The sequence below is a fragment of the Hylaeus volcanicus genome, chromosome 7 (genome assembly GCF_026283585.1).
Source record: "Hylaeus volcanicus isolate JK05 chromosome 7, UHH_iyHylVolc1.0_haploid, whole genome shotgun sequence".
Classification (NCBI taxonomy): domain Eukaryota; kingdom Metazoa; phylum Arthropoda; class Insecta; order Hymenoptera; family Colletidae; genus Hylaeus; species Hylaeus volcanicus.
In genome coordinates, this window is record NC_071982.1 from 10,978,693 (window position 1) to 10,998,409 (window position 19,717).

Below are 19,717 nucleotides of genomic sequence, written 5' to 3' on the forward strand. Positions count from 1 at the left end.
TCTCTCTCTCTCTCTCTCTCTCTCTCTCTCTCTCTCTCTCTCTCTCTACTCTCGCCTCACCGCAGTCCATGTACCGCCGACGACGCCTGATGCTGCCGTGCTGCGGCATATACTCCGCGCGCCCCGTCCTTGTCGTTCTATCGATTCCCCTCCCTTCCTCCCGTCGCTCGCACCTAACCTCTACTCGTCCTACTCGTCCTACTCGTCATGTATCCCCTCTCTTTTGATTTTCTCCTCTCCTCTCCGCGTCTCGCTGGCAGCCAGCTTGCCTGTCTGCTTGCCTGGCCTGCCCGACCGCCTTGCCTGCCTCGCTCGTTTGCTTACTTGCTTGCATGGTAGTCTGCCCGCTAGGTTGCTAGCCTGCTTTGCCTGGCCTGCCCGCTTCGTTCATCCTCTGCGTCGGTAACCTTGGTGGAGAATAACCAGCCGTTCAATTCAAGGAATTATGACGGCCCCTCGGTTCCTCTCTTTTTCTATTTGCTAGCCCCCTCTTCCTCTTTTTCGTTCTTTGTCACTAAGTTTCGCCGTCTCTGTCCCTCTAGCGCCGGTGCCTCGAGACGAGCGCAGCTAGAGCCGGTCTTTTCCTTTGCTTGTCGGTGCTCATTCGTGCTGATATTTACGCGCCTATGGGCCCCGTGCGGCGAGAACGGCCGCCATTACGAGAAACTTCAGGGACGATGTTGTTCGATAATACAGAGCGAGCTCTACGCCGGTGATTAATGTTTCTGTGACGTGATTATGAAAGGCGATTTTTAAAGCATCCTCGAACACAGGATGCTCGTCCAATAATACGCGAAAGCGTCTATGCGGCGACGACGTACGAAACGTGTAATTTTCGACGCCGGGGCAACGATCGAAGAGATCCTTGTCGTGTCGCGGAAGCAGCGCCATTGCTGGATGATGGCGCGCGCGAATAGGCACCGCGGTTCGAGGTTAGGTCGTTGCTAAATCAGTCTGGGTTGATATCATTGATTGCGCGATTTTGGAAGGGATTTTAGGTAGCGTGGAAGAATCTTTCTTTCATTTTCGGCATCTGTTTTCACGTTGGTTTCGTAATTTTTTTGATGTCACGACGAATATCTCATATTTACAGGTTGGACAAAGTCACCATGGCCGGAAGCCGATGAGCAGTAGCGAATTCAGGGTAGGACTAATGGAGGAGTGTGTGGTTCAATCCATAATTATGAGTGCCTTGCAGTGAACACACTTTTCTGAGGAAGAATGAAAGATAGAATGAATGACAAATATTATATTTGGGAAAATAATTTCACGGACAAACAATATAGTTATATTCTTGAGCAAAATAAAGTTTGCTTTCTTATATTTACTTTGAAAGCATTGTTTCTATTACAAGTAGCTTAAAGAATATATTTATATACTATACGATAGTTCATTTGTTTGTTTTAACGTAATGTATTTAATTTAGACTTGACAAATCATTAGTGATGTTACATCATTGATCTATCTAGTGTAAATGGTGTATCAACGTCACAAATGACACATTTTGTAAATTTACGTATCATTATATTTATATAGAGTATAATATGTACGGTGAGTATAATATGTAGAGAATAATATGTACGGTGTAAAGTAATTCATCATACTTTTCACCACGTCTATAACAATCTCCATGCGTATTGTCGAATGTGTGTTTGCATAAAATGAAGAATATGGTTGCTGTAGTAACTGACGGAAGCACTGAATTTATCGTGTGACCGCTGTATATGCATTTCGTGTGTACCCATCACATGTTTATCCTCTTTTTCCACCATACCAAGAGTAGCTGTTCCGAAATATCGATCGATGTTACTCAGCGTTCGTTACGCCGAATAATAAATGCGAATTATAATGTATTTACGAACGAAAGCAAAAGTTATTCTATGAAATAACAATTGGATGAATATATTACCCGATATTGATAGATGCCATGACTACGCGAGAAGGGCGAGTAGCTATTAATAGAAACTTTTAACGCGATGAAATTTATGTCTCATAACTTAATTTTGCCTGTCAGGCGTCTTCATCGTTCGTTTTATCTACGTTCCTCGTTCATTCTGTTTTCGACTTTGTTCGCTTATCTTTAGGTACCAATATTTTTGAAATCTATGAAAATACATAAAATGTTTGTAGATTCTAAGCGTTAACAATTAAAGTAGCTAAGTGCAAGAATTTAGATAAATTAATTTTGTGGGGACACCTTGGGGGATTAGTAACCAACTATTCTTGTTAATGTATTTGTTGCAACGAAGGCAAGCAAAGGTCTTTACTTGACAAATTACCAACGATAGTTATGTAAAATACTAACAGAAGATGAAACCTATTTTGTAGATTTTGTGAATTTATCGACTATTGAAAATTTAATTTTAGTATTGAACCATCAAATAAGTCGGAAAACAAAATGAACACGACGAACGAAAAGAGGACTTTGCAGACTGAATTTAGTTGAGATTTTATAAACTTACCAGTCAAACAATTAACACGTGAAATTTGTATTGTATTTGTATTAATAAGATTTCCTATAAATTTACTTGTATTCGTTATTGGAAGCATAATTGGCAAACAAGGACGCAATTTTCTTCCATTTTTACTGCAATTCTGCGTTCATCGATGAGTATAGAGATTGCGAGACGGCCACGAACACGAGATCGTGTGCATTTGGAGGAATAGGTGCGGCAAGTATCGCTTCGCGTTAATTTTTGGTGGTTTTACAGGTAGTTGCATCAGCGTAACCAGTGGATGATCGATCGGCTGGAAATCTCCGCAACGTTATCGGTGGAATTAACCCTTGAGGTAGTCTGTGTCTCGCGGGCCCTTCAGTCACTTGAAATTATCGCCGAGCACGGTGAGTAATTGCACTTTCAATTGGTAAATTATTAAATTCATCGCATCCTCGTTGTTACGTTCGCGTTTTGCGAAATCCTTTTACCCATACCTTTCTTTTTTTCTTTCTATTTTTCAATATCCACACACTGGACTTAATAACAATAAATATTTGGTAGTATTTTCCGCGTCATCGATTACCATTTGCATCAAACAATGAACTTTCTTTACGTAAATCACTGTTTAACGAAATTTGGAAAACAATATGTTGGAGAGAGTAGGGGAAAGTTACCCAAGTTGGATTAATTTAGACTTTGTTCAGATTGTAACATTATCTAGCTAAGAAATCGAAAATATTTTCATTTTGATTACTTTTTATTAACTTTCCTCTATAGTTAGGCGCGGATATTAATATTATCGTAGATCTGGATGTAATGTTTAGTTATCCTTGTCTCAATTTAATTTTCACATATCCTCCTTGGAAACCAACAATGAGATAATTCACAATTTAAAAATTGCGATAAAGTAGATTTTTAGTTATCCTTGCAATACACACTATCAACAACAATCTACACAAAAACATTATTTCAGTATTCCTAAGATATGCGATGAATATTTACCAAAGAAGTTGTACAAACAAATATTGCATTTCAGATAATCTTACCCGAATCACACCATGAAATTTTCACTTTGACCTTCGATGAAGGAAACATTCCTAAGCTCCGGAGAACCTCAAAGTGCCGTAACTCGAAATGACTAAGTCCAAGGTGTCTTATAATTAAAAAAGAAATGGCGAAATTAATTCAACGAACAGTCGTTGCTCCGCTACTGATTGATCGAGCAGAAAGGTTGAAGGTTCTTGCTACGTTTCACAAATACGATAAAGTTGTTTTACTATGGCGGATATCGAGGTTACGTGAGACACAGTGCAGCGGCGACCATTTAGGAGTATTTTTACTCGTTATTCCGTTGATCTGCGCGCATAGAAACGCAACGGGCAAGTTGCAACTCTTTTTTTTTTTCCATGCGATCTTGACCTTTGAACAAAATGATTGGCCCCTCCCCCTTGCCCCCACCTACGTGCAACCCCGAAGGCTCGTAGGGTAGAGGATGTAGGATGTCGTTCGCGCGACATCAATGTCAGTCACTTGTTGAATGTCGGCCAACATGTACGGATGAGCATCCGGCGTGCGTCCTTGCAGTGTTTTTCGCTGCAGCCGCGCATTCCTCCTCTCCGTTCGTCTGAGATCGAACGTCGTCTGGTAAACTCGGGTCACCGTATAAATACCGTGGGACGTCCGGAGACGCTACCTGGCTGGGCGAAAATCAATCTCGGTTTTTCTAACCTTGATAGATCTGCGATATATACAGTGGGTGTAAAAGGTATTCGTACACCGATCAATTTCCCAAAAAAACTATGTAAAATTGTAATTTATTAACTTATTTTTTATGAACAATGACATTCTACATATTCTCGGAAATCTGTAGAATAGATAGATTACAAAAAAAAAAATATAGCTATTTATGTAAGTTGCGAAATTAACAAGAAAAAAACAATTAATCGATAGAAATATCGAAGCAATAAGTATTCGCACAACTGTTTAATTTTTAAAACTTCATTTAAAAAACAAGAAATTTACATTAACACATCTTGCGCGGGTGTTTTGCCGGCAAACTCTCAACGGGTAGCGGGCGATTTTTTACAATTCGTACGCAAAATTACTTCTGCACAAAATAGCTGTAGTTTGTGAACTTTAGGTATTTATAATAACCTCCTCCTCCAAGGTATTATCCCTTCATCCAAAGACAACTGCTGAATAGGCTTATAAACATTTATAAACTTGGTAACAAAGTAATTCAGTCGTCTGACTTTCGAAAGCCTGTCTGATCTATCAGTCAACTCTTCATTATTATTGAAGTGCCAGGTCCACAATATACGAAATCTGACTCTTGTCATTGTTTTCGGAAAAATTGGCGTTTCTATACACGGATCCGTGCTCCAATAATCCTCTTTTCGGTCCTTACGCACTTGTTCCATACGAAGAATAAGCCCCAAAAATTTCATCATGTCTTGTATCGAGTTGTTTTAATGTCTTTCCATTTGAGGGCTTTCTTGAAAGTTGCGAAATTAACAGGAAAAAAAACAATTAATCGATAGAAATATTGAAGCAATAAGTATTCGCACAACTGTTTAATTTTTAAAACTTCATTAAAAAAAAAAGAAATTTACATTGATTTACAAGTATATAATACTTCCTTCGTGGGATTTCGTTTTGATTTTATAATTATTGTAACTCTTCTAACCATTAAATTAACTAAATTATTAGTTATTCGAAGTGCGATCTTCTATCTTTTTCCATTCCTCTATGTGTTTACGTTACAAACTCTACTCTAAATGGTTCGTCATAAGAATCGTACAAATACTTATTGCTTCTATACTTTTACCCACTTTTCGCATTTTTTTGTTAACATCACAAATTATATTAACTAGTAAATGTTGTTTGGACTATATCTATCTTAGAGACTTCCGAGAATATATAAAATATCATTGATTACAAAAAAAAGAAGTTAAGAAACTGCAATTTCACACAAAAGTTTTTTGGGAAATTGATCGGTGTGCGAATACATTCTACATCCACTGTATCTGCTAATCGACAGAATCCACAGATTCAGAAATATTAAGAATGGCAGGGCAGGTCGTAGTTTTTTCATCGATGTATTTTTTATATTAATCGATATTTCTTTGTATATTTTGTATGTGTATAAATCAGGATGCAAAGTTTGAAGTTTGATATAACACTCGTGGGGGTTTGTAAGATTAAAAAATGTCGTTTACGTTGTTTGAAAATTAAATTTCTAAAGAGGCTGTAGGGTTTTGTTTTTTAATGGAACACTTTCAGTTCATTATTTGTAGGTATCTCTTTACAAAATATTTAAAAATAGTTATACATATATTTTATATTATATATATCTTATTATTACAATTATTTATAAATAGTTGAATAGATAATAACATTTGGTTTCCAATAGAACACCAACGGTATGGACTATACCTGATTTTTTTATTTTTAAAGATGATATTGTTTGGGACGTTTGAGGAACAGTGCAAAAGTATTTGTTTGCGAGGAAATTAAGAACATGCTGACACGGTGTAGAAATTCTTAAAACTTTCTACCATAGAAGAAATTGGAACAACATCTGAAATATTGAAAACGAAAGAAAATTTTTCTGTATGCAGGTACAAACTCGCAGTACGAACTCGTGGTACGCCATATCGATCGCTCGAATCGTCGTATAAATTAGACCTGAAATATAAATACATAATACAGAATGCCTTGGAAAATGGACTGAATGGTTTCTTCTTAATAAAATTACAAATTGAACACACAGGGCAATGAATAATTTTATTATTACTTTTCCAAATCCAAGAAAATAGTGGATAGTTTTATTTTCATCATTATTCTCATAAAACAAATTTTCTACTAGACGGAATCACAAACAAACCACATCTATTCATTGTCCAAGAATTTTTGAAAAATATTTTACTCACGAACAACAAAGACATTACAGTTTCTAATCATTTCGAGCAGCATAGAGATGTTTTATGGCATATCGAACTTTTGATAGTATTATTCTGAGTAGTTTGGAAGCATTTCATAGATTCAATTAATACTTGATAGTTTATTACGAATTAAATAGAACTTTATTATTATTTTCAAAACAAAATTTCTGCAGGAATGAATACATCAGGTAAATTAAATTTTGATTGTTATTTTTTTTTTTTGAGATTTCTTGCGAAGAGACAGCATTGACACGGGCAGCATACTAATGGGGGCTCCTAATTATTTGGAGCGGTGTATGAATGTTTTATAGGATCATATACAGTCGGTGTAAGAAGTATTCGTTCAGCAACTAATTTAAAATAAAATTAATAAGGAAAGAAATAAGAGGTTAACATTAAAAGTAATAAACTTTAATTTAAGCAAAATCTACTCTAAAAATATGTAGGAATGTTGGTTAATTATTTCTTCCCCTAAAATTTATTAATAAAATAAATTTATGAAGTTTTGGTTCTTGTACGAATACTTATTACACTGACTGTGGATCAATTGTGATTGCTATTCGATAAATACAATTATAGTTGTTAGGGGAAGGTATTTCTTCCTTATTGATATGTGAGGGAAAAGTATAGTGTACGGGATGAGACCTGAGGGGCTCAGGCTACTGCCTAAAGTATACATATACAGTGGGTGTAGAAAGTATTCGTACACCGATCAATTTTCCAAAAAACTTTTGTGTGAAATTGTAGTTTCTTAACTTCTTTTTTTATAATCAATGATATTTTACATATTCTCGGAAGTCTCTAAGATAGATATAGTCCAAACAACATTTACTAGTTAATATAATTTGTGATGTTAACAAAAAAATGCGAAAAGTGGGTAAAAGTATAGAAGCAATAAGTATTTGTACGATTCTTATGACGAACCATTTACAGTACAGTTTGTAACGTAAACACATTAGTTTATTGCTCCGTACGAATTAGAAAACATCAAATTTCCAGTAAAGTACTTTTAAAAATAGCCATAATAGAGGAATGGAAAAAGATAGAAGATTCCACTTCGAATAACTAATAATTTAGTTAATTTAATGTTTAGAAGAGTTAGAATAATTATAAAATCAAAAGGAAATCCCACGAAGGAAGTGTCATATACTTATAAATTAATGTAAATTTCTTTTTTTTTAATGAAGTTTTAAAAATTAAACAGTTGTGCGAATATTTATTGTTTCCATATTTCTATCGATTAATTGTTTTTTCCTTGTTAATTTCGCAACTTACATAAATAGCTATTTTTTTTTACTCTATTTATTCTAGAGATTTCCGAGAATATGTAGAATGTCATTGTTCATAAAAAATAAGTTAATAAATTAGAATTTTACATAGTTTTTTTGGAAATTGATCGGTGAACGAATACCTTTCTACACCCACTATAGGTGAAATACCCCGTAGAATATGATAATAGATAATAGATATCTCAATGAAAAATAAATAATTTCACCTATCTCCTTTCACTAATTACAATTGTTCCATAAAATAATACTAAAATATACGTTCGTTTTGGTCAGTTTGTGATCACTTAGTCGAAGTAAAAGCCGAAAGTAAAATAAACTGTATTATTTATTAACGCTAAAACTATCAAACCAATCAATCTGAGCATATATTTAAAAATTTCTTTCAAAGTCACTGAATCAACAACAAAATCAATATTACATGTCCAAATGATGTATTCTCGAATCCTCAAAGTCTTTTCCAGCGTATTCTACCCCACGCGTTCCAATCGAGCGATCTGCTAATAATTCCGCGCCACGCAGCAGCGCCATATTGAACAATAATAATGATTTCACGCCGGCACGTTTTTGGAGGATGATTCGATGGGATCGTTGCTAATCGACTATGAAATGGAATCGTTCGGGAACGTAGACGTGTAAAATCCGACGATCCAAAACTGAATCACGATTTCCTGTTCTATTTTCGCGAGCCCGTGGCCGCGCATCGAGCGCTGGAGACCGAATTTCCGTCTTCCGTCTACCTTACGACGATAATCGTGGCATCTGTCCCGCCCGCGAAAAAGATTAAGACGAATCCGTCGCTGATTTTCGCGATTACGTTAATGATCCTCGGCGCGCAAATTCAATCTTACTGCGGTGTTTGCGAGAACGGAGTGTGCTCCCTTTGGCGCTGTTGCGAACAGAATTTCTGTAACGTCGAAAACGTAGTTCGGGCTTATGTAAGAGAAATTTCGACTGGCATGCAGAGGGATTTAATATTCGCTTAATTAACTCAAAAGCTCGTATATTGCGCGTGCACCGTAACGCTATGTTAACTGCCGGTACGTCTTTTTCGACAATTTCTCCTCTGAATTTGCACGCGGACTATAAGAGGATTTCATTCGGCGTTCGATCAAAGAAAATTGAAATTTGATACCGTTTCCATCGAAATTAGTAAGATGGTAATTGAAATTACTGTTGCTCGTTAGGAAAATGTAGTCTCGTCTCTGTGTTTATTGTCTTTATGGTAATTGACTCAGTAATAATCAATAATCAGGAATATTCATATTTTAGAGGTGTACTTATGTTAGTGTAAGTAAAATATTATAGTATTATAAATTAAGTAAAGTATTATCAATTAAATGGATACATGAATAGAAGTAAATGCATTTAGAGGTGTACTAGTACCTATGTTAGTGTAATTAAAGTATTGTAGCATTATAAATTAAGTAAAGTATTACAAATTAAATGAATACATGAATAGAAGTAAATGCATTTAGAGGTGGACTAGTACCTATGTTAGTGTAATTAAAGTATTGTAGCATTATAAATCAAGTAAAGTATTACAAATTAAATGGATACATGAATAGAAGTAAAAATCCAGTTCATGATACTTCAATCTATTAAATACTACGAATACTTCCATATTTAATGATCACCTTTCAATTTAAATTTCTTTGTTAAAAATGATATACGATCAAAATTATCAAAAATATGTCACGATTGATTAGTTTGATTTCTATAATTATTAATTTCTGCTTCAATTCCGAATAGCTTTCAACAGTAACTTACAATGATACACATGTAAATGGTAGTCAATTTTGTTTAACATTTAAAGAAAATTTAATTAGATTAATTTATCGTTGGGCATAGTTAGATAAAGATAGTATTTTAAAAATGATATACGATCAAAATGATCAAAAATGTGTCACGATTGATTTGTTTATAACATATATATTTTATATATATAATTATAATTATTCATTTCTGCTTCAATTCCAAATAGTTTTGAACAGTGAATCTTACAATGTATTTTATGTATTTTAAAAATGATATACAATCAAAATTATCAAAAATATCTCACGATTGATTTGTTTTGATTTCTATAATTATTAATTTCTGTTTCAATTCCGAATAGTTTCCAACAGTAACTTACAATGATACACATGTAAATGGTAGTCAATTTTGTTTAACATTTAAAGAAAATTTAATTAGATTAATTTATCGTTGGGCATAGTTGGTTAACATTAAAAAAGGTTAACATTAAAAAAGTAATACCACTGAGGTCTTTTAAACAACATCGTAGTACAGTACCTAAACAGTAATCAACGAGAAATTTCTAGAAAATTAGATGTTCATAAAAGTTTTAATTGTTTAGTTTCAATGAAGTCTTCGGTGCTCGATTGGCAGGCACGAGATGGCCTAAACTCGCGCAAACCACAATTTTGGAGAATCCATTACCATGAAGGCCGTACTTGGAAGTAGACGTCGATCTTCTTCCGCTATAGCCGTCTCTCTCTCCGAGGCGTGCAAATAGGGTAAGAAGGGCCTGTAACATGAGGTCGACTTTAATGTAACCTCATGACCCTTTAAAAGGAGACGACCTTCTCTCCACGCGAACTTTGATCTTCAAAGTGAAATAGCGACTATGGTATCGGTCCTTTCGCTATTGTTTCTTTTCGTTTCGTATTGGAATAGACGAAAAACAGCGGGACTCTATCTATTATTATTATTTTAGTAGAACTAGGAACCACGAGAGAACAAGGTAGCGTATTCGAGGTAAAATGGATTCCCCTTCGTTATTCTTAACTCTGGAAATCGAAAAGTATGACCTGAAAACTGCGACAGGACCGACCTCAGCTATCGTGAGCGATAAATTTTAGAGATCCTTCGATTTTTGAACTCCGTTTGGAGGACGAGTGTTTGAACTGACCTTTGTTAACGTATCTTATGATAACAAGGTGAATACTAATCGCGCACTGTAGACCCCTTTCTGTGGAAACATTCTGCTTTCTAATTTTTCTTAACAAAGATTGTGTGTACTCTTTGCTGCGGCAGATGAATTATTGTCTCTTTTTCCCAAATATTAGAGGATCACAGAAAATTATGGCACACTTTCTTAGTCATTTGAAAACAATCGAAGTAAAGTTTGTTCACGAATGAACAATTGAAAAGCTTTCTTTGCTGATTTTGTGTAATTATTGAACACAAACTTAGAATTGTATGATTCAAACTATAATTCGCTCAGAGTACAGTCAAGACTTTGACTGTCTCCTTTATTATCGACAATTGAGGGGTATGGGTCAATAAGGAGGCAGCTCCATTTTTTTTTTCAAATTTTTGGGAAATTAAAGAGAAAGGTTTTAAAATTCAGATTTTTGAAATTTTTTTTCTTTTTCTTTTTCGATTACGATACAAAAGTTTCGTGATAAATATTTCTCAGAAGCACGATAAATAACATATGCAATAATATATTGAATATAAGAAATTAAAAGAATTCATCTGTCTTCCTGAATGTTCAATGCGTCTTTTAAATTACTTTTAAACATAAATATACAAAGCATATGAATTATGCAAAATATATAAAATAAAATATGTATTTTTATAGTATTCTAATCACAAAATAAATTTCTGTCCAGGTTCCATTCTTTTAACTGTTTCTTATAAAAATATGCGTTTGCATAAACTTCCGGAGTCTAATTATTATGCTATTAGAAGAATGTATTAAATAACCAAAATAGTGTTACAGAATGGTTAATATTAGTTTCAATTTCTAGAAAAAACAGATTGAGGATCACTGATTGTCAGTTACCCCTCGTACAAAGGCTCGGTCTATACCTTCATATCTCTTTGACACATTCACAGTACGGTATGTGTACATGTGAAATGTGAGCCGAATACTACCGAGTCTTGCCGGAATAAATCGACATTAGAAGAGTGCCTTCCACACACCGAATATCAGACCCCCCCTTACCTATAGTAGCAGTTTATGCTCGGTCTATATTTTTATATGTCTATGACCAAAAATCAGTCATTTCATTGCGACGTAATTTTATTTTTTATTTTCATACATTTTAGCAACTACTGGCTGCCAGACGACGACTTTCGCGTTCGTCAGTTAATGTACTTTCATAAGAAAGAAGGTTGTTATCATTTAAAAACGACGTACAGTGGGTGTAGAAAGGTATTCGTTCACCGATCAATTTCCAAAAAAACCATGTAAAATTATAATTTATTAACTTATTTTTTATAAACAAACACACTCTACATATTCTCGGAAATCTCTAGAATAAATAGAGTAAAAAAAAGAAGTAGCTATTTATGTAAGTTGCGAAATTAACAAGAAAAATACAATTAATCGATAGAAATATTGAAGCAATAAGTATTCGCACAACTGTTTAATTTTTAAAACTTCATTAAAAAAAAAAAGAAATTCACATTGATTTACAAGTATATGATACTTCCTTCGTGGGATTTCCTTTTGATTTTATAATTATTCTAACTCTTCTAACCATTAAATTAACTAAATTATTAGTTATTCGAAGTGGAATCTTCTATCTTTTTCCATTCCTCTATTAGAGTGATTTTTAAAAGTACTTTACTGGAAATTTGATGTTTTCTAATTCGTACGGAGCAAGAAACTAATGTGTTTACACGTACAAATACTTATTGCTTTTATACTTTTACCCACTTTTCGCATTTTTTTGTTAACATCACAAATTACATTAACTAGTAAATGTTGTTTGGACTATATCTATCTTAGAGATTTCCGAGAATATGTAAAATATCATTGATTATAAAAAAAAGAAATTAACAAACAACAATTTCCCCTAAATTTTTGGGGTAAATTGATCGGTGTACGAATACATTCTACACCCACTGTAAGTGAAATCGTCACTGGTTTTTCTAACTAGAACGGTTCGTTTGCTTTTCCACTAAAAATCGTCGATTTCGTGCTCGGTTGAGTCCAAGCTTATCCGAATCGTGCGACCTACCTGAAGCGTCGGGGTCGAGTTTACTTCGAAATACGGGCACCCATAGTGGCAGTTGTAGCCTAAGTTCGGTGCCGAGTTCAAACAGGTCCGAACCCTCGGCCCCATGGCCCATTATCCCGAAAGGGCCTCGGAAATTCCTTTGGCCTGCGGAATCGGTGGAGTCGAAACTTTGTGTCCCCGGCGTGGTCGTGGCCGACCCTAAGCTTCGACCCGAAGGATATTTCACGTGTATACGAAAGTATACTTAAGCCTTCCCCTGGGTGCTTCCCCGCCTTGGGCCCCGAAGGTGAAAAGAATTCCCCGGTCCCAGGCAGTCGGAGAACAGAGGAGGTCGGTTTACGAGATTTAACGCGGTCCTGTGGGTGGCCGATTCACCATCCTTCGCCTGGGTCAGTGAAATTCTTATCTCTGGCGTATCGATAAATTTGCTGCGATGATTAGGAATTTTTAGGAATGATTTAGTTGCAGGTAATCACGAAGAAAATGGTAATTGAGCTCTTTTAGTCAAAGCTGCCAAAATTAATATAAAGCTAATTATATTTAAACTAAAAAAATACAAGATTAAATTTCATGGACCATAAATTGAGTATAAACAAATTCCTGTTAATAAACCAATATCTCCGAATCGTTTACATATAGTAGTTAATATTCCAGAATTTAAAGAAACTATACTATGATAATAAATTACTAAACAATAAGAACTCCTTTCTAAACTCCTTCCTTATTGGTGGGAGCAACGATTTACTGAAATTTTACGATTTGTTTAATATTTTACTACTCGTAAAAATTCTACTGGGAGTTCTTATTTTTTTCTTTTAAGATGTTAGTAGGGGGTTAGTTTAAGGTTAGTAGCTCTATTATGTTTCCTAGTTTTATTATGGTTTTTCAAGGATTTTTTGTTAACCAATATCATGTGTTATTGTTGAATGTTTATTGTAGGTTCTTGTAAAGGTACTTCTTAGCTGAGAGACATGATTTAAAATGAATATGTTATTGGAATATTACGTGTATTAATAGAATAATGCACTACTCCTACAGTATTAATTTTATTATAGAATTGCTCTTACGTATACATATAATAATATACTATTCTTAGAGTATTCTTCTCATTAATAGAATAAAATATCATTTTCAAGGGAGTTATCCCGTGTAACGGCCGTTTTTTTATAAGGTTTTATCGGAATTTTTTATAGCGAAATGAAAAAACACAGAGTTTTCAAATTTTTACTGTATATTTATTCAGCCTTTAACTGTAACTTTGAATTTTTTAGAGCAAAAATATAATGTAGATCACGAGATTTAGTAAAAATTTGGTAATCTGTGTTTTTTCATTTCGCTATAAAAAATTCGGCAGAAACCTTAAAAAAATTGCCGTCACACGGGATGACCCCCTTAAAATACTCTTTATAGTACTTACTTAATAGTTATTCCAGTATAATATTCTTAGACCCTCAATTTTATTAAATAAAATAACGTATTATTCCTACACTACTAATTCATTTAAAAACTCATCAAATGGCAGATGGAATTTTTGTTTATTTATTCATAAGGGACAATTCTTTATTTAACGCATTCACTGCCATCTACAAGATGTCTCGTGGTTCAAATATCTGCAATATGTGCAATCGCTCAAGGGATAAATTTATAGCCTTTTGAGTCACGAATTATTGTAAAAGAAGATCGTAAATTTTCTTTTTAAAACAACGAATTTAATATCACTTTCTATTATCGTAATTATAACCTTTATTACACATCTGTATTAAATCTTGGCGTCCAATACTTTAGATTCGCTTGGCAATGAATGGGTTAAAGATAAAAATCCATTTCTTTGGGTTCTCCAGAAAATTCGTGCCGATTTTTAAGGAAAATTCAAAGGCACATTTGATTTTTGATATACAGCCTGTATTTATACAGGTGTATTTATTGAATTACATACAGTGGGTGAAGTAAGTATTCGTATACTTGTCAATTTTCAAAAAAAAAAAACTACGTTCAATTGTAATTTATTAACTTCTCTTTTATAAACAATGACAATCTACATATTCTTGGAAATCTCTACAATAAATTCAGTATAAAAAAAATTAGTTATTTATATAAGTTGCAAAATTAACAAGAAAAAAACAGTTAATCGATAGAAATATAGAAGCAACAAGTATTCGAACAAATGTTAAATTTTAAAACTTTATCAAAAAAAAAAAACATGAAATATACATTAATTTACATTAATTTATAAATAATTAATACTTCGTGGGATTTCATTTTGATTTTATAATTTCTGTAACTCTTCTAGGCATTAGGTGAATTAACTAAATTTGATATTATTCGGGATGGGATTTTCTTCCACTCTTGTATTAAAACATTTTTTAAGACTTCTTTACTGTAATTTTGACGTTTCTAATTCGTACGAAGCTATAAACTGACGTGTTTATGTTACAAATTCTACTGTAATTGGCTCGTTATAAAAACCGTACGAATATTTATTGCTTCTATATTTCTACCAATTTTTCGTATCTTCCTGTTAAGTTTGCAAATTATATAAACTAATAACTGTTATTTGGGCAATATCTATTCTAGAGATTTCCGAGAATATGTAGAATATCATTGATTATAGAGAAAGAAATTAATAAACTACAATTTCACACAAAAGTTTTTTAGGAAGTTGTCCGGCGTACGAATGTATTCTACACCCACCCCTTAATTTAATATAAATGAAATAGAAATTATTTCATTCTTTTTAGCGCAATTTTAATATTTTTTTTGAAGTCGGTTATATTTTTGTTCCCAAAAATTATTTTATCTTCTACAATATTTCCATCTTTTAAAGGACGTATGCATGTTATTTGTTTTCAGTCATTCCGATGTATTCAGACCTGTACCAACTACCAAAAATCCGCATGGATTTTCCAGACAACCCAATATTTTATTTCCTACGTTTCTTGAATAATTTTTTTCGAAAGATCGTTCGGTGTGTACGCGTAAAAAGTCGCCAGTGATTTTGAATTTATCACGGGGAATTTATCGCCTTCCGCGGCGTCGGGAAATCGCATTGGCTTATCACTAATCACTGAGCAAACGTTTGCGCGCGAAGCGGGAACTAGGACGCGACTCCTAGGGAAAAAAATCACGCGTGTCACCGTATTACGTAGCGACTACCTGTTCTTTACGTAATACCCTGTCGCCGGTTACGTCTCGTGGAACTGAAAGAAACAGTGGCCAAGCTTCTCCGCGGCAAACGAAGAAATAGCACGGTCATACGTTTGGCAAAAAGGAATATTTTATCTTCCTTACTTCTCAAACGAGTTTTACTTGATATTTACAGTCGCAACAACCGTCTGACCGAATCCTCGAACAATCCGGGTGTATCTTACGCTAGGGGATAAAATGGTAGAGGTGAGGAAGGTCGAGAATAAACGTCGTTCCTTTGTTTTGGAAAAAACAATCTATCGTAGTTGAACAATTTCTTTGTTTGCTCGACGTTTTGACCAAGGTGCCCAGGAAAATGAAATTAGTATTAGAGCAAAATGAATTGTAGCTATTAGTTGCTTCATCCCAGGAACTATAAAAATAAATTAACAAATTTAAATTGTAGGTAATAATTCCTGTTTGTTTTTTAGTTTTATAGTCCCCGGCCATCGAATTAGGACCACGTACGAAAATTTCACTTTTATGCTTAAATTATTTTAGGTCATTCAAATTATTTCTAAATACGTTGATAATGAGGTATATATAACAATTGATTTGTTACTATCGCGGTAATAATCAAATTGTGTGGGTGACGAGGGTTTATAAAAAATGTCTGGAGCCTTCTTAAAAGAAAAGTTTATGAATTTTCAAGCACCACATATTCACAATTGAAAACAAAAATTACAGATATTTGGGAAAATGATGGACAGTATGTACAGTAGTAGTGTATTATGTTAGTAGTTAATAAATTATTTCAACAAGCCTTTTAATTTTACGGAAATCGCGAAAAATGCTTCAAATTTGTAGTGGTCCTACTTCGGTGGACTGTACAGTCCAAGTTCCAAAGAAACTCTTAATAAGTTAATGGACAAACTTATTCTACTGGACCATATCTTTAACTATACCTTTTAATCGAATCAAATTATTATAATACCTATACATATATATTATACATAACTAGACTGCGGATCTTTAGGCATTTATAGGAAATTTGAATGTGCAAGAAGCTACAAAATGCAAACAATATGAAAGAATATAAAAAAGATTGAAAGTAAAGTGCATGGTATAATATTTGCAGGATAAAGTAAATTCCTATTTAGGTTCAATTTTGGTAGGCACGTTCGCGAAGATTTTATTTTGCATAAAGATTCGCAGTCTATACATAACAAATATTTGTTTTGCCAATAATGTGTAATCCAGTTGTAATTGAAAACAACTGTTCAACAGCAGAGTCCTTCTTTTCAATTCACTAAAACTTCATATGAAAGTTAATCTGGAAAAATAAAAATCAATAAACGGATTATTACTAATTATCTTGGCAATTTTTACATTCCTGAAGAATGTCAGCTTTGGTCAAAACTAACTTAAACTTTTCTACAGCGAATAACGTTTGTTCCTGGATTTCCCTAATCTCGAGAATTTTGTGCAAAATAGTCTACTAATTGATGGAATTAGGAACAGAGAACCTTGTGAGTAGTCGATCATCCTAAGACTGTCTCGCTTCGGCAGGGATTGTACAGCCCAGTCTCTAAAGAAACTTTTAATAAATTAATGGAAAAATTACTCTACTGGACCATATCTTTAACTATAGCTTTTAATCGAATCAAATTATTATAACACTTATATATATATTCTACATAACAAATATTTGTTTTGGTAATAATGTGTAATCCTGTTATAATTGAAAACAACTGTTCAACAGTAGAGTCCTTCTTTTCAATTCACTAAAACTTCACATGAAAATTGATCTGGAAAAATAAAAATCAATAAACGGATTATTACTCATTATCTTGAGAATGCAACAGCTTTGATCAAACCTAACTTAAACTTTTCTACAGCGAATAACGTTTGTTCCTGGATTTCCCTAATCTCGAGAATTTTGTGCAAAATAGTCTACTAATTGATGGAATTAGGAATAGAGAACCTTGTGAGTAGTCGATCATCCTAAGACTGTTTCGCTTCGGACTCGTGCTTTATTTTCCGTTGCACGCATTAGGGTCAGTAGGGTGCGCACCACTTTGTGTCACCATCTTGATTCATTACGCAGGAATCCCCGATTCGTGACTCGAGGTCGTTACCACGAAAACCTGTCCGAGCTACTGATGAATTATTATTTTCTTTTACATTAATGCCCATTCTAATGTCCGCGCTATGAATACGAAATGTACTCGCTGCCGGGCGAATTTGCACGCGTGTCGAAATAATTAATCGGGGGAAGCTTACGTTCCAGAAGAAACTTTCGTATCGTGTCGCAACAAGATTACTCCTTTTTCTCTTCCCTCGATTGTAATTTTCCTGAATTTTGAATCCTCCTTCGAGAGCGAATTGCGATATTTCAAATTCGGTGATCGACTTAACGAGCACGAGATTTCTTATCGTGAATTCCCATTAATCCGTCGGTAATGTTCGGATCAAATATTTTCCGTCCGCGATGGCGTCGAGACGCGTAAATCTGAAATTTACTTTTAATCTGGAAGAAAAAAAAAATCGCGGTTCTTCATCATACTTAACCGCGGCGATTTTTTACGAATACCTTCGCGGGTCGGGGAATTTTCTTTCCAACTTCGCTCGCGGCGCAGTAATTGCACCGCAGTCAAAAAGTCAATTTAATTAAGGAACAACGAGCGGTCGATGTAAGGCGCCGGGACGGTTGTTTCGCTTGGAAAAAAAAATTAAAAAAAAAATAAAAAATCAAGAGAAACAAAGAAATCGTTTAAATTTCCTAAGGAGGTGCTCCAACTGTTCAGTTTCCTGCCAATACTATCGTCAAACAGTTCTCTTGGGTCTTGAATTGTCCGTTTTTTCTTGTTTCGCTGGTACTCGAGAAGTCGCTTAAAATTTGTTTAAACTAGAGGATTAGGCGTGACAGGGTGATTAAAAAATTGTGCAGGTTGGAGAATCTCAGTTGGAGGCGGATATGTAATTTTATTAGGTGCTTATCGATTATATAAAAGTATTAGGAGGTTGCATTTAAAGCCTTTGTTTTTTCGTGTTTTCTGAGCATTTATTTCAATAGTAAAGTATATAAAAATATCAATAAAAATATTTGCCCTCAGAAGTCACTACTTTTTTCCACTTTTCTGGCAAAAGTTGAATTCCGCGACGAAAGAAGGGTTTATCTTTCGAGCTTATCCATTCAGCAACCCAATTTCCAACTTCTTCGTAATTACAGAAATGTGCGTCTTCCAAACCATGTTGCATCTATTAAATACATATATTAAATAATTACATATATTAAAATAAAATGATAATATAAAATGTAAATGTAGTAGGATGCAGAATGCTAATTTATTGATTTGTGTGCTTAGTCTTTTGCTTGTAATGTACATGAATGACTACCGTGGAATAATATTTATTTGATGTCGTTCGCATTCGACCGCGTGTTCCTTCGTGAATCAGTAAGTGACTGTCTTTTGTTTTCCGTAACTCAGATGTTCCAATTAATATTTCCGATAGCAGCGGTCCGCGGGAAATATTAACGTTGCAACCTCTTTTTACCCCCTTAAGGGTTGAATTTCGAAATATCCTTTCTTATTCCTTGTATACATCATAAAGGAATCCTATATACAACATTTCAGCTTTCTAGGTGCAAGGGCTTAGCGTGGGCGTTCATATGTCAGTCAGTCAGTCAGGGTTTCATTCTTATTACGCTTCTATAGACATACAACCAAGTTGTTCGATACTTCGATTACAGAAACGCATTACTAGATAGTAATAATTCCCGCGTTTTTTTATATTTTATTTGCCCATTGCGTCGTTTTAAGCATCATTAGGCAATAATAATAGAAATAAATTATTAAATGTCAAAGTAAATAATGAAATTAAGGCAGCTTGTCCGAGTCTAATAATTATTTCTATAAACGCTTTATCTTGTATTACATATACCAGTGCAA

General features: G+C 34.1%; 2 long non-coding RNA genes across 4 annotated transcripts in view; one reads left to right on the forward strand and one right to left on the reverse strand.

The window, feature by feature from the left end:
- The window catches only part of LOC128879713 (uncharacterized), a 4,397-nt gene extending 780 nt beyond the window's left edge, over nt 1-3,617 (reverse strand). Inside the window, exons 1-2 of the long non-coding RNA XR_008457683.1 lie at nt 3,485-3,617; nt 61-3,389 (exon numbers count right to left, since the gene is read on the reverse strand). This is a non-coding gene — a long non-coding RNA (uncharacterized LOC128879713). The remainder of the gene's footprint in view (nt 1-60; nt 3,390-3,484) is intronic.
- The window catches only part of LOC128879712 (uncharacterized), a 67,863-nt gene that overhangs the window by 6,127 nt on the left and 42,019 nt on the right, over nt 1-19,717 (forward strand). For 2 of the 3 annotated variants that reach the window (XR_008457682.1, XR_008457681.1), the window contains one exon: nt 2,716-2,842. This is a non-coding gene — a long non-coding RNA (uncharacterized LOC128879712). Of the gene's footprint in view, nt 1-864; nt 999-1,093; nt 2,843-19,717 lie in introns of those variants that run through there. The other variant, XR_008457680.1, reaches the window with a different exon arrangement.